The sequence below is a fragment of the Podarcis erhardii genome (assembly GCF_964252035.2).
Source record: "Podarcis erhardii genome assembly, chromosome: Z".
In the NCBI taxonomy this organism is placed as follows: domain Eukaryota; kingdom Metazoa; phylum Chordata; class Lepidosauria; order Squamata; family Lacertidae; genus Podarcis; species Podarcis erhardii.
The window spans coordinates 16,580,235-16,595,047 of NC_138504.1; the positions used below are offsets into that span (position 1 = coordinate 16,580,235).

A 14,813-nucleotide genomic window follows, 5' to 3' on the forward strand; every position below is an offset into this window, starting at 1 on the left:
TTATATCTGTTGTAAGTCTAGGGCAATTTATATTGGCTAGATCTAAAAACAATTTGGAACAGACTCCAGCACAAGCAAAATCAACTCTAAATGAAACTTAAAAGTTGTTTTATTGAAATAGATTCCAAGAGCTAGCACCTGAATTATCTGCTTAGCCTAGCATAACATTCTGGTTGCAAGATGTCTGATGGCATTGCTGTTTGTGTTGGGGTTATTATCATCTTTGGGCTGTTGTGGCTTTTTTAGATGACCTAAGTTTACAAAAATTGTGTCTGGGAGCAAGCAGAGTTACGGCCTATATATCTGAGTGTTGAACCAATCATTTAGTTGACCTCCTTGAACTGCTCTCTACCCAGGTGTAAAATTAAGGGGAGCCATATAATCCCAAACAATAAGAATTCACTATCAAAAACAAAAGCCCAATACATTTCTTCCATCATCCCAAGAATGTGCATTAGGGGGGAAAAAACATCTGAGCTATAAAATAAGGGAGAAATATGTGTTTTTTAAAACAAGGATATGAGGAAGTTTTGAAACAAAGCTTAACCCCTTTCTCCTGCTAGCAGTTCATATATACCATTTAATATTATCAATACTTCATATGTATACATGTGTATATGCAATTTTCCCCAATATACACATTTTTGCAGAATATTTTTGTATGCTGCTTTCACAAATAAATGCATATTTTGCACACATCCCCCAGTAAATGCATTTTTGTATCCATTGCTTGGCTGGAGGATTTGAAGAAGTGCAGATTCTGAAGGAGGACTTTCTCAGTTCATGCATATCTTTGGAAAGTGCAGATTTAGTAGATTCGCCTTTAAATGCAAAGGGAACCATATTTATCCCCTATTCCTAGCTTGTGCACACATTACATTGAACATAGGCACTTGCCATCCCTACACATGCACAAGAGCTTGTGTGAAACAATTGTTTGTGTGTTTGTGAGTGTACACTTGTTGACTTATACAAGTCAGCTACTGTGTACATAGAACACTCACTGAATGTGAATACTCCTATATTTATAAACAAAAGCCACAGGTGTCCCCCAGAAAGCCAGGTAAATTGGCTGCAGAAATGTAGCTATATGCTGAATGGGTAAACTCACCCTGATACTACATGGAACCAACACCATAGCTGAATCTAATTTCTTACCGTTCCTTCCTATCCTTTGTATAAATTTGCTTTCCCTTTTGTTTGGCACTGTTTGTCCTTTAGTATTCAGTTTGATCTATTAAAACAGCAAGCATATTTTAAAACCTGCTTCATTTTTACATCCTTATTCCCTTTGACCGAAAGTAACTTCCACTCCAAAGCTATGTCTTTCTAATTTGTTGTTTCCTTTCCATTTCCCTCCCAATACTACACAGTGCACTTCAATATATTTTCCTCCTATTGGTTTGATTACGACAGAGAAATTGCAAAGTGTCTCCGTTATGCGTTGATGGACTGCACTGTTCCTTTATTGCATCTGAGAGAGTAATTTTAAAATAGGATTTTTTATTTTTATTTTTTATTTATTTTTTATTTATTTTTATTTATTTTTTATTTTCTCCCTCTCCTACCCCACCTCTGCCACTCAAAAGTCTGATGATCACACCATATAGGCAGACAGTAGAGGTTTATTGTCAGCAAGAGTTTAAAGGCTCATTGGGGGAGAGGGGAGAATCCAATTAGAGAAAGAAGTCCTGCTATACCTATTGGTTCCAGGAAGTGAGGAACATAAGGTTTCAGAGTGACAAGCAAGGGAAACCTAATTGCTACTTATCTTTCCATCACTTGCTCATTGCTGTTTCATAATTGTGTTCTGTTGTGCAGAGAGAAAGTGGTTATATTGGTATGATACATCTTTCTCTTTTAAATCTTTCAAAGCCTTCATGTCACTGATCCGGATCACAGTTAACTCACAAAGCTAACTTTGCAAATGCATACAGAAACGTATTTCTTTCTTTTGAACTTTGCAAATGCTACATATGCTGCTCTCCGACCCCTTTCCTGTTATACAAATGCTAGTGCACTGACTGTCAATATGTAGATGACAAATGTCATAACAAGTCATATTTTTATATATTTTTTATTTCATTTACTACTTTTATACACTACCTTTTTCCTCCAAGGTGCTCACCATTACAAACCATTCTCTCCTCCTCCTTTTATGCCCGCAGAAACCCTGTGAGGCAGGTTATGCTGAGAGTGACTTGACTGGCTCAAGGTTACCCAGTGAGATTCATGACTTTTTTAAAAAAATAATTTTTATTAAGTTTCATATTGCCAAATTAAACACATCATTCCCCTCACAGCGCAATCAATCTCTCTTCACAGGGAACTCTGAGAATTGTCCTTCTATGTGAGGAATAGGGGCCTCCTAAGAGTCCTTACGTGGCACTGTGGTCTAAACCACAGAGCCTAGGGCTTGCCAATCAGAAGGTCGGCGGTTTGAATCCCCGCAATGACGGGGTGAGCTCCCATTGTTTGGTCCCAGCTCTTGCCGACCTAGCAGTTCGAAAGCACGTCAAAGTGCAAGTAGATAAACGGCAGGAAGGTAAACGGCATTTCCGTGCACTGCTCTGGTTCGCCAGAAGCGGCTTAGTCATGCTGGCCACATGACATGGAAACTGCCTGCGGACAAACGCCAGCTCCCTTGGCCAGTAAAGCTAGATTAGCACTGCAACCCCAGAGTTGTCCGTAAATGGACTTAATGGTCAGGGGTCCCTTTACCTTTAAGAATCCTTAGAGAATACTTAACAAACTATAGCTCTCAGGATTCTTTGTGGGAATCCCTGTACTTAGCCTGAAAGCCTGATAATAGCTCTGTGGCAGGGCTGTCTTTATCCGTATTACAGTGGTACCTCGGGTTAAGTACTTAATTCGTTCCGGAGGTCCGTTCTTAACCTGAAACTGTTCTTAACCTGAAGACCACTTTACTTAATGGGGCCTCCCACTGCTGCTGCGCCGCCGGAGCACAATTTCTATTCTCATCCTGAAGCAAAGTTCTTAACCCGAGGTAATATTTCTGGGTTAGCGGAGTCTGTAACCTGAAGAGTATGTAACCTGAGGTACCACTATATAGCACTTTAAATGTATGGTGCAGAGGGGGAGTGGTGGTGGTCTTTGTTTCTCTTTCCCCCCAATCATGTTCACTTCTCTGTATTTCCACATAAGTCTCCCTGCTATGCTACCTTCACCTCCTTAATGGATGGCTGAGGAGACCTTGACCCAGCAGTTTAGCAACCTGCTGGCCAAAGTGCTTGTCCCTCCCTAGCCATGAAACTCACCTGGCAAGGGGTCGGGAGAACCTTTGTCCAGTGGATTGGGAAGATCTTTCACCCAGCCTGCAGCGGGGGGAGGAGTGCTTCCCCCAGCTCCATTCAGGCACGGTTGGTTTGCTGATGGGCATCCAGTTCCCCCAATCCAACCTGCAGGGAAGTTTGAAAGCTCTTTGTAAACATCTCCTTGGGAGGGTGTTTACAAAGCACAGTTTAAAAGCCCCATGTCTCACTTTGAAGTCCCAGCAATTGGGGCTTCAAAGGGAAGCATCGCCTGATGTTACTGTGATGTCAGGTGAGGGACAGATGGGCACCATGGGGGTGACTGGTTCTGTGGGAGGTTGCTGGTCATGAATGGTGCTGCCAGTTTTTTGTTCGAGATGTAAAGGGTGGAGAGTTTGCAGAGGGGGTTGGTGAGTAAAGAGAGCAGGGGCATAGCCCTGTGGCACCTAATATAATGCATTTTTGTATGTTCTTTTCATTAATACATACATTTATATGCACACTTTACCCTAGTATATCATTTACTTGGCTGGAGAACTGCATTGCAAAATTTGTAGCTATGTAAATTTCATTGGCTGACTATGCTTTGGCTCATTTACTGTTTTGGAAAATGTTAATTAGCTAGGGTCGCCTTTAAATGTGAACTGAATTTTGTCACCACCCTATCAGCATTCTTCCTAGAGCTCCTTTATAAAACAGCTGAATGTGGCAATCTCATGTGTACTTTCAAACAGTGAGCGGATTGTCTGCCCCCCTCCCCAATTAAAAGTTTGATTAACTGTTCAGGGGAGGTTGACAACATCGTATCAAGAAGCTGAGAGTTCTCAATCATTTTTCTATCACTGGGTCATGGGAAAACCTTTTTTATTTTTTATTTTATTTTTTTGGCCAGTTAGTGGCAATATTTCACTTAGGTTCTATAAAACCAGACAGAATAAAGTTGGGCTGAATTTAAGCCTCTCGTGTTGTCTGGTCAGATTGACTTCCCAGGGTAACATGCATCACAAATGTAATCTGTGAAATCTGTAAGCGATAGATGCAATCTGTGAGGGACACCAGCTGAAGGGCAGCTGTTTCATATCCTGTAAAGTATATTTTCTCTGTCTCGCTCTCTGTCTCCAAAACACTTTAACAGCCACCCAGAATTTTAATGCTGATCGCAAGTATCCAGTTTGTCACTTTTCTCCTGCACACAGGACATGGTCCAAGTTAATAATATCCTCGGCAAAGACTCTTAGCTGCAATACAGAGAGGTGTGCATATACCCACATTTTAGGGGGTTAATTTCTCTCTTTTCAGCAGAACATGTGCAGCAACCATTCCCAGAGGTCCCCCCTTATTGCACTAAGTACCCCCTCATATATATTTTTTAATTCGGTGCCTTCTGTAAAGTTTATGTCCTCTATGGGTTGCCATCTGTCCTCTTTTTCCAGGATGCATCCTCTTTTTCTTGGGTATGTAAAATGAGAGTCGTCACAGCAATCCATAGCTAAAAGCAGAAGTCGGCAAGTGTGTCCTCTTTTTTGCTCTTTGAAATATGGCAACCCTTGAAAGGGAAAAAATAACATTTACTCACTCAGAATACTTGTTGAAGAGTAACAGGTAACAGCAGCGTTGTTCAGGCAGGCTTAAAATGGTAATCCAGTTACAAAGACATACTTTGGTCTAGTTTAAAATGGAGTCAGAGCTGTGGCTTAGCATATGTTTTACATGAGATGAAAGAGCAAAGAGGAAGTGCCCAGACGTGAGCTTTTATATGGCTACACTCTCCCCCATCAGGGCACAATGGGAGTGTCTCTCAGAGTTCTCTCTAGCAATCTTACAGGGAAGCTATATGAGATTCAGCTCCTACCATGTGCCTACCTAGAAAAAAGAATAATAATAATAGTAGTAGTAGTAGTAGTAGTAATAATAATAATAATATCTATTTATCTACCACCCATTGGGTTTGGTTGCCCCAGCCTCTCCGGGCAGCTTCCAGCACACATAAAAACACAATAAAACATCAAACATTAATAGTAACAATCTGATCCAATATAAAAAGGTCACAATAACTTTAAAAATAAAGCAATATTCAATAATCTATTAAAATCTATTGGTAAACAGTAAAGTTAAACATCAGCGAATGATAATTAAACAGTTTACACTTACCAGATACAATGAAGAATTACTAATCTATAATCAAGAAAAATAACAGCAAATCACAATACATAAAATTCCACAAAACATGGATTCCACAAAACCATGTAAAAGGATCAAATTGAGAAACAAGGACACACAACTTATAAACTATCGCTGCATTGTTGGTTTGACTGCATTGTAAATACCTCTCTTGTGGAGGGAAGTTACATGAAGAAGGGCCTCAGATGATCACAAGGGTCCAGGATGGTTCATAAGGGGCAGAGGCAGTCCTTGAGGTACTACAGTCAAGAGTAGAGGGAAGTCTGCTCAGGAAGCAGGTTTGTGGATGCATGAAGTAGCAGGAGTTCACTTCCTTCCCCAGCCATCCTTCCTAAGTCATTCACCTGTGTTGGAAGGCAGAGCTATGTAGGCTGTTCAGCTTGCCAAACACCACCTAAGCTAGGCAGCTGCTTGGGCATTGCCTGATAACCAGAGTTAAAGTAAGATTCAGCTGCCAGTCCAATAAGCTTCAGCATTATGGAATGGGGAAGGAAAAATGCCATCTTGCCTTTTGCCTCAAGCTCCAAAATTTATTGGCTCAGCCCTAGTTCTTGGAGCACTCAGTCAAAGGTTCTATTTTTTAAATGGTCCAGGCACTTCTCAATCTCCCAGCACCAAAATGCCCCAGCTGGAGAAAGGAAGGGTTAACGCCCCCCCCCCCGGTGATATAGTTCCATTGAAAGTTGCACCCACCTCTTGTGCCCACTAAAAGCATCTCTTGATATAGTTGCTGTGGCGATGTGGTCTAAACCACTGAGCCTTTTGGGCTTGCCGATTAGAAGGTTAGCAGTTTGAATCCGTATGACGGGGTGAGCTCCCGTTCCTCTGTCCCTACTTCTGCCAACCCAGCAGTTCAAAAGCACACCAGTGCAAGTAGATAAATAGATACTGCTGTGACAGGAACAATGTTTTGGTGTACTCTGGATGTTACACTATGAAAGTAACATCTATTTTAGCACTGAGGACACATAGAGGTTTCTAAACTCCTCAGTTGGAAATATTTTGTTGATAAACAGATATGCATTTCTAAAATCCCTTTAGTGCAGAGATCAGAATGAAATTACAGTGGTACCTCGGATTAAGAACTTAATTTGTTCTGGAGGTCTGTTCTTAACCTGAAACTGTTCTTAACCTGAAGCACCATTTAGCTAGTGGGGCCTCCTGCTACTACTGCGCCGCCGCTGCACGATTTCTGTTCTCATCCTGAAGCAAAGTTCTTAACCCGAGGTAATATTTCTGGGTTAGCGGAGTCTGTAACCTGAAGCGTATGTAACCCGAGGTACCACTGTATATTCAGGATGAAGTCTATCCAATTAGCACCATGTGCTTGAATGTGTGATGTGCCGATTCTGATATAAGGAGCCAGAGAACTCAGATCAGGAGCCCTGTAAGGTAGGGACAATTTTCCCATTCCCTGTGCTAGTGGGAGCCTCCTACCAGAAGTGGGAAGATTCCCCACCTCTATACTTTATCTTTTTTCTCTATATACCTATTGCTTTAGGATAAATAAAGAAATAAATATCTGTGTTGAGTCGGAATGAAAAAGAATAACTGGGAAATAATGTCTCCATTCTGAGCTCTCCCAAACAATGTATTTAGGTTGTGAAGCAGTATTTAATGTCTCTTCTAGGCTAAAATTAATTACAGAAAAGGAAATAATAATTCAAGTTCCAGAATTGGCTTTTTAGTATAACCAGTTTTTTGTGGAGTTGGGGTTTTTATTTTTTTGCTTATTTCTCTCCCTCCCCGGTTCTTCTCAAAAGGAGTGTTTAAATACTCATTACAAGCATTGTGGGTCAAATGCATCCATGATTAATTTTGTCCATTTTGCTCCTTCTCTCTTTCTTTTTGTACTAAGTAGTGCTGTAATTGGCTCAATAATTTTTTTAATGCCTGGCATCTCTGTGTAATTTCTTTCCTTCTTTTGCAAAGAAATGGCTTTCCCCACCCACATCCGACCTCCAATACAAACCAATCCACTCCTGGGCCTTCTAAGGGGTTAAGAGTGCGATCAGGGAGCATAAGGAAGACGAGCTGCCTTCATACAACAGGCAGTGCTCTTATTTCAGATATTATTTTGGCCCTTATTTTGTGTTGGAGAAAAAAAACTGCTGTAAACATTCCCTTGTATCTGTATTTTCACACCACTTTCTTCCTCTCATTGCTGCTTCTACAGCTAACATCACAGACAGTGAATGCTATAAACATCACAGGTCCTTTTCAGATTTTTTTTTTTCCTTTTGACAGCCAGATAGAAGCATTCAGGTAAACTTGCCATTTCTTCTATTTCTTCTGTGTCATTACTGCTCATACTAGACTCACTACTGCTTTATTGAGCAACAATTGTGTGTTAGCAACCAGGTGTTACTCTATGCAGTCTCCACTCATAAGTAGTTCAGGAGACTGTGTCAAAAGATATTGTAGCCATATATCCTTGGCTGCAGAACAAGCATTTGTTCTGGTGTGATGTCATATATCCTGGATTCTCACTGATGGATCTCATGAGGCTTTAAATATGAGCTCTGTTTATCACCTTTCTATCTGTTTCTGATGTCTAGGCTGTGAGTGCTATTCCTCATGTAGCCAGAATGGCATCACCCATAAACAAGAGGGAGGTATCCGCCATCTTAGGGCAACCTCAAGATTTTCAAAAGTACAAAAATCTTTAGCAGGGTGGGGGACTTAATGGGGGAATATCAAGAACAGCCCAATGAAGACAGAGTGTCCTACATGCCATGGAATGCTGACTTGCTGTTGAGAGATAATCCATTTAGCATCCAGTGAAGTTCACAAACATAAGGGCACCGGCCCTCTCCAATTCCCCCTCTCCAACTAAAGTTCCTTTTATCCTGTTGTTGCTAACAGTCATTCAGAGAGCTATCATCCAAGTTATCCAGTTCTTTGATTGGCTTTCCTGGTATTTCGGTTGACTGCAGAGGCATAGCATGGTGAGGCAGTAGGGGACATCACCCCAGGCAGAAATTCTGAAGGGCACAACTGGACCGCAGTGGTCCCAAAGGTACTGTGAGGTTGGGAGGGAGGTGGCTCCCTTTTCTGGCAGCAACATGCAGCACATGCATCTCTTGGGGGCCCTTCCCTGCCAATACAGAGCTCCCTCTCTCTGCCTGCCCCCTTTGGCATCTCAGGATGGCGAGCCACATGCTTCTTGCACCATGGCTGGCCCTGTCACCATACACATTGACCCACTGCTGCACTGGTTGCCCCCTTGGCTGCTCCTGCCCTGGGGCTGCTCCTGATTCACCTGCCAAGGCCCCCGTTTGGGAGCAGGCAGCTGCACACGCAGCAGGGTGTCTGCCGTCAGAGTGCCTGGTATGGACAAAGAGGCAGCTGCATAGAAGAGAATGGCACATTCTTTGATCTATAGGGTGCTATACATGGTCCTCAGAACATTTCCAATGTAAATATATACATGGTATTATCTAAATCTGGGATCGGGCACCTGTGGCCCTCCAGATGTTGTGAGACTGCAAGTACTATAAGTCCCAGCAAGCATGGCCAATGGTCAGGGATAATGGGTGGGTGTCTCTCAGCCATGCTGTAGTTCAGGGGTGGGAGATGGTTGGTAAGGATGGGAGGTGTAGTTCAGCAGCATCTAGAGTGCCAAAGGTTTCCCAAACCGGCTGTAGTTTCATCCCATTTGCAGATCCTGCATTTAGCAGGGGGTTGGACTACATGACCTCCATGATCCCTTCCAGTTCATGATCAAATATTTCATCCATTTGACCTACTTCCTACACCTGTGTGTATCCTTCAATCCCTTCAAGGTCCATCCCATATCTAGAAAGCAAGGGGCTTATGGTTTTAATGCTACCTGAGTCTATCCTTGGGGAATACATGAGCCTTACTCCACCAACAGAGATCTGAAGGGAAGTTTGTTCTCCGTATTCCCACTTTAGAAAAAGGAGTCATCAGTGGGGGATAAAAATCTGACAGTGCAATCATCTTATCCTCAAAAGACTGGACAATGGCACGAGCCATTTCGCATCTATTAGCAGAGAAAAGAGGAGAAAATGAGATCTAACTTGGCTGCCAAAAGCATTTGCCCTCCTCCTTCCTGTGTACATATCACAAAGACAATTCATCATTTTTCTACGCAGTTTTACAATAAAAAAATCTTCCGCTTTTGCCAGCAACTTCCCTCTATCCCCCACCCCCACCCCAATGCCCTCCCAGTTCTGTTGGCTGACAACATCTGTAGCAGCAGAGCCAGCATTTGTAAGACTGATATATTCAGTTTTTGAAAGCTGGACCAAAACATGTCCAAAAATATTGAATAGAACGGGTGTTGCACTCATTAATAAGCAACAGATCTTTTAACATTCATGGATAATTCTGTGTTAGGCTTACAAATACATTCAATGCAGATGCCAAACAACATTCTCTTGTAATTAGTGTTACCTGCAGTTGGATTTGAAATATGGAATTGTTATGCTAAGTGGGTACAGTGTTGTGCAGCAACAGCAGTACATAGGCAATAAACAGGGTGGTGTTAGGCGAGATAGGCTCTTGGAGTGAGAGATTTACACTTTATGCTCATGGATTTATCAGTCAGCATGCTTAGCTGAAATTTGTTCAAGGAAATTTGGTGCCAAGACTGGACAATGACATATGCTGTATGAGTTTCTTGCATTAATTTTTGTTCTTCGCTGCTGCTGTTAAAGTGGGTCCTTTCTTATCCTGCAGAAACCTGTTTACTGTGCTTATTCTCCTCTGACAAAGGAAGATGGTAGCAAAATTGATGGGAGTACTTCATTTACTAGAGAGCCACACCACTGAGACTGAACTTATCAAGGTGTCTGTCTAATCACCGTCAGTGTTGGGGCTGAAAGACTCAGATTCCCTATCTACAGCTGAGGCCAGTAGATTGCTGAGACGGCACAGGAACTGTCCAGCCAAGCATCCAGAAAGATGCGTCACCAGTGATACCCATTCGGTGTGAAAGGCACTGCTATTCCATCCTAGCTTAGATCTAGAGATTCATGATTTCTCCTCCAGGACAGAATTCAGGCTATGAGTCAAGTGCTGCATCTTTTGGTTTGGGCTTCACTTCAGGCTTTCTGTTACCACTGCTGCTTTAGAAAACCAGGTTTGACTGTGGAGAGTCTGGAGCAAGAGGGTGTCTGTTCAGGACTCTGGAGGGCAGAGCATTAAAACGGGCTATATCCTAGGGCCAGTACCTTAAGAAACTCCCCAACAAGCTACTGGGATCTGTGATGGGATTCTCCTCCATGGCTGCGGGGTACATACTGTGATGCAAGAGGGGCTCTGTACGACTGAGTCTCTTCTGATGTTATTTTTAATAATAATAATAATAATAATAATAATAATAATAATAGTAATAATTTATTATTTGTACCCCGCCAATCTGGCTGGGTTTCCCCAGCCACTCTGAGCGGCTTCCAACAAAGATTTAAAATACATTAAAATGTCACACATTAAAAACTTCCCTATACAGGGCTGCCTTCAGATGTCTTCTAAATGTCAGGTAGTAGTTTATCTCTTTGACATCTGATAGAAGGGTGTTCCACAGGGCGGGGGCCACTACCGAGAAGGCCCTGTGCCTGGTTCCCTGTAGCTTTGCTTCTTGCAGAGAGGGAACCGCCAGAAGGCCCTCGGTGCTGGACCTCAGCGTCCGGGCAGAAAGATTGGGGTGGAGACGCTCCTTTAGCTATACTGGGCTAAGGCCGTTTAGGGCTTTAAAGTTCAACACCAACACTTTGAACTGTGCCCGGAAATGTACTGGGAGCCAATGTAGGTCTTTCAGGACCGGTGTTATATGGTCTTGGCAGCCGCTCCCAGTCACCAGTCTAGCTGCCGCATTCTGGATTAGTTGCAGTTTCCAGGTCACCTTCAAAGGTAGCCCCACATAGAGCATATTGCTGTAGTCCAAGCGGGAGATAACCAGAGCATGCACCACTCTGGTGAGACAGTCCACGGGCAGGTAGGGTCTCAGCCTGCACACCAGGTGGAGCTGGTAGACAGCTGCCCTGGACACTGAATTGACCTGCACCTCCATGGACAGCTGTGAGTCCAAAATGACTCCTAGGCTGTGAACCTGGTCCTTCAGGGGCACAGTTACCCTATTCAGGACCAGGGAATCCTCCACACCTGCCCACCCCCTGTCCCCCAGTGTGACACAGTACTGCCTTTTAGTAGCCTTGTGCAGAGATCCGGTGAATTTGTGAGCAGGAATTGGGACTGGTTCCTCCGTCACCACTTTGATTGCCATCTTGCTGAACTGAATAATGTACCATTGGGGACCCTGTCCTTTGCAGATTTTACAGAGAAAACCTATGTGTATATAATGTGCATATTGACCATGTGGAAATCAGGGACACTGGCCACAATTCTGTCCTCACCCTCCACAGAAACATTCACTGGATGTCTGCATGGCACTACCAAGTACTATTGGTCTGTTTACTTCATGATTTTGGCAGGTCGCCAGATTCCATTGGTGTCTGGTATCCATTGAGACTGGTAGGGTGGAAGGCAGGAACCCCAAACAGTAGGTGGAGCTAGGGACAGTGCCAAGCAGAAGCAATTAAGTCTTGTTTTGCCCTCACTATCCTCCTGTCTATTGAGTTCTCCAGAAGTTCTCAGGAAGAGGAAACTCCCGCAGTTAGTCTTATCTCGACTAGTTGCAAGGTCACCCACTTTGGGAAACACTGGACTATATGGAGATGATGAAATTGATGGCAAAAATAAGAGACCAAAAAATTGAAAGGTTTGTGGAAGAGTGGAGACCCTTTTCGGATTACCTAAGAAAATATTACAGTATAACTAAACCAAATTGCAGGCAGGACTGGAAATGAGAATGATAAAAAAAAATGTAATGGAGAATATATGTTACAGAAATAAGTATTCTATTTAAGGCAGTAGATAAAATGATTTGAACAGAAACATCATGGAAGTGAGGATGGGAAGTCAAAATGCTAAGGGACTATAGAATGGAAACTGAATTGAATTTGTTAAATTGTATGAAAATCAATAAAAATCTATGATAGAAAAATCCTACACTGCCAGGACTTTTTCGGCCCTGTCTACAAGGCATCCTTTTAACCAGTGATTCCATAGATTAGACAAACCTTATGCATGCAAAGCAGGTTCTCAGTTGCTGAGCTCCGGGCCCTCCCCAGTACTATAGTCTCTCCTTAATGAACCGTGTGAGCACTTCTGCAAAGAAAGCCATGCAAAACTCAGTATGTGGCTCAGAAAATGGCAGGGTTTTCCTCCCCCCTCCCCTTCTGTTTCCCCCAGAATAAAATGAACTGCTTCTGTGGGGAATGACAAACACACTTACAGCATGATTTGGATTGCAATCTACAAGATGAAAGGCCTTGATCTGTAGTAAGTTATGCATAGTGTTTGCTAAGTTATAGCATTTCATAACGGCACCGGTGTGAGTGCAGCCGTGGAAATCCAGTTTTCTCTCTAAATTAAAGAATGCTGCATGCAATACAAGTAACCACAGCAGAATGTAAATTCTCTTTCCCCACCCTGATACATACCAAGAAAAGGGCCAAAGGCTGAGTTATAAGAGATATGTGTGTGTGTGTGTGTGTGTGTGTGTGTGTGTGTGAACATATATCCACTAACCTGGGAATAAGCCCCATATAACAACAATGGAACTAGATTCTGAGTAAACATACACTGCTAATCCATTTATTTATTAATTCCTAAGCAAATCAGCCAAGAGGGACCAGGGTCACAAAATAACAATCTAAGGGTGAAACTTGTTGTTTCTGTTGAACGTGCAGGGTAGTGTTTTCTTTTGGTCAGAGCATAATCCATTGATAATTATTGAAAAATAATAATTTAACCACATAAATTAAAATTTTGGAACAAAAAAGTTGGAGCGCTCTGTTTCAATATTTTAAATTAATTTTGAAATAATATACTTTATCTTAAGGATTTCTGCGCCTAATCCCTCTTCAATAAAGTTTGGAGCAGCCCTGAAAAGAGAAAAGTGTTTAATTTAGGCTGAATATGGGGTGGGGATTCAATCAATATGCTGGCTTCTGAAAAAAAAGAGAGAGTTATATCTCTCTCCCTCTCTGGCAAGATTGGCTGTGAAGCCTCATCTTGTAGCATTGGCTTTAAATAGCATCCCCATCTCGTCAAGAGAATTCCTAAGAAAAGCACTGCTGGATCTAACAGCCAAAGGCCAACTAATCAAACATCCTTTGTACACAATGGCTGAGCAGATTCATAAGGATGACCATGCCTACAAGCTGCACTTGATTCTGGCAGAAAATGAAAAAATTATAGACTTTCCCTCTGTTTTAAAACAATTGTAAAAGTGATCTGCATGGAAACCTTTGGATGTTATCTGCATGCAATTTTGCTGGCTTAATCCACTGTGGAAGGGCTCCTCCTCCTGCAAATTTCATCCACTTGAACCCAAAGGGGGAAAGTGGTTAAAGCTATTTTTAGATTCTGCACTGTAGTGAATAGAAAGCGTTGTTCTATACAGAGCGACTTGGAAATGGGAACCCAGATTGAAGTGGAGAGAGCACAGAATGACTCAGTAATAGATACAAATTCTAGACAAATCTTGAGGTCCATGCACAAACCTTTCATATAGCCATCATGACCAGTACTTCTTGCTATAAATGTTATGATTGTTACAGTAATATTGTTGTGATTTTGAATATGGTTGTAAGCTGCTTTGTAGAGAAGTTTTCTCAAAAAGTGGGGCATAATTTCTTAAATATCATGAAAGGGAATTTAAGCAAATGAGTTGTGTAGGTTTTTTTGTGGGGGGGGGGTTGTTTGTGCATGTCATGGAAACAAAGGCAAGAGGAACTGCAATAACAGTGACAGATTGGAACGGTGTCTAATCTGGATCAAGTAAAAAACAAAAACAAAACTTCAGCAACATCTACATGAGAGATGGGGAATCTTTGGCCCTCCAGATGTTGGTGGACCCCCATTTCCATCAACCACAGCTAACATGGTCAATAGTCAGGAATAATGGAAGCTGTAGCGACACCTGTAGGATTACATTCTCCATCAGCCAACAAGAATATCTCATGACAATCCCATCATCATACAGCCATGTTGGCTAGGGCATAATAATAATAATAATAATAATAATAATAATAATAATAATAATAATAATACCCTGCCCATCTGGTTGTCTTACTTCCTTTTTAGAGCTCCAGTGGGTGGAACTGTATGCCAGCTCCCTACTCCTTATTCTCAGTGCTGCCTCTGCAGGGTAGAAGGCATGGACAAAATAGTTGTTTCTTCCTATCATTGGATCTGGTTCCACCTACTGTTGAGTTCCCTGCTTTCCTTACTAACAGTCCCAGTGAGCACCACCCACCCCTGTACTGT

At 42.3% G+C, this 14,813-nt stretch overlaps 2 long non-coding RNA genes across 3 annotated transcripts in view; one reads left to right on the plus strand and one right to left on the minus strand.

The window, feature by feature from the left end:
* Window positions 1–14,813, plus strand: part of LOC309334080 — a 50,877-nt gene that overhangs the window by 22,766 nt on the left and 13,298 nt on the right. The window lies entirely within an intron of this gene.
* On the minus strand, window positions 4,653–14,760 carry LOC309334096. Its single transcript, XR_014152870.1, has 4 exons — window positions 14,620–14,760; window positions 12,560–12,647; window positions 9,286–9,459; window positions 4,653–4,818 (listed from the first exon to the last, which is right to left on the minus strand). It is a non-coding gene; the product is annotated as an uncharacterized lncRNA (long non-coding RNA).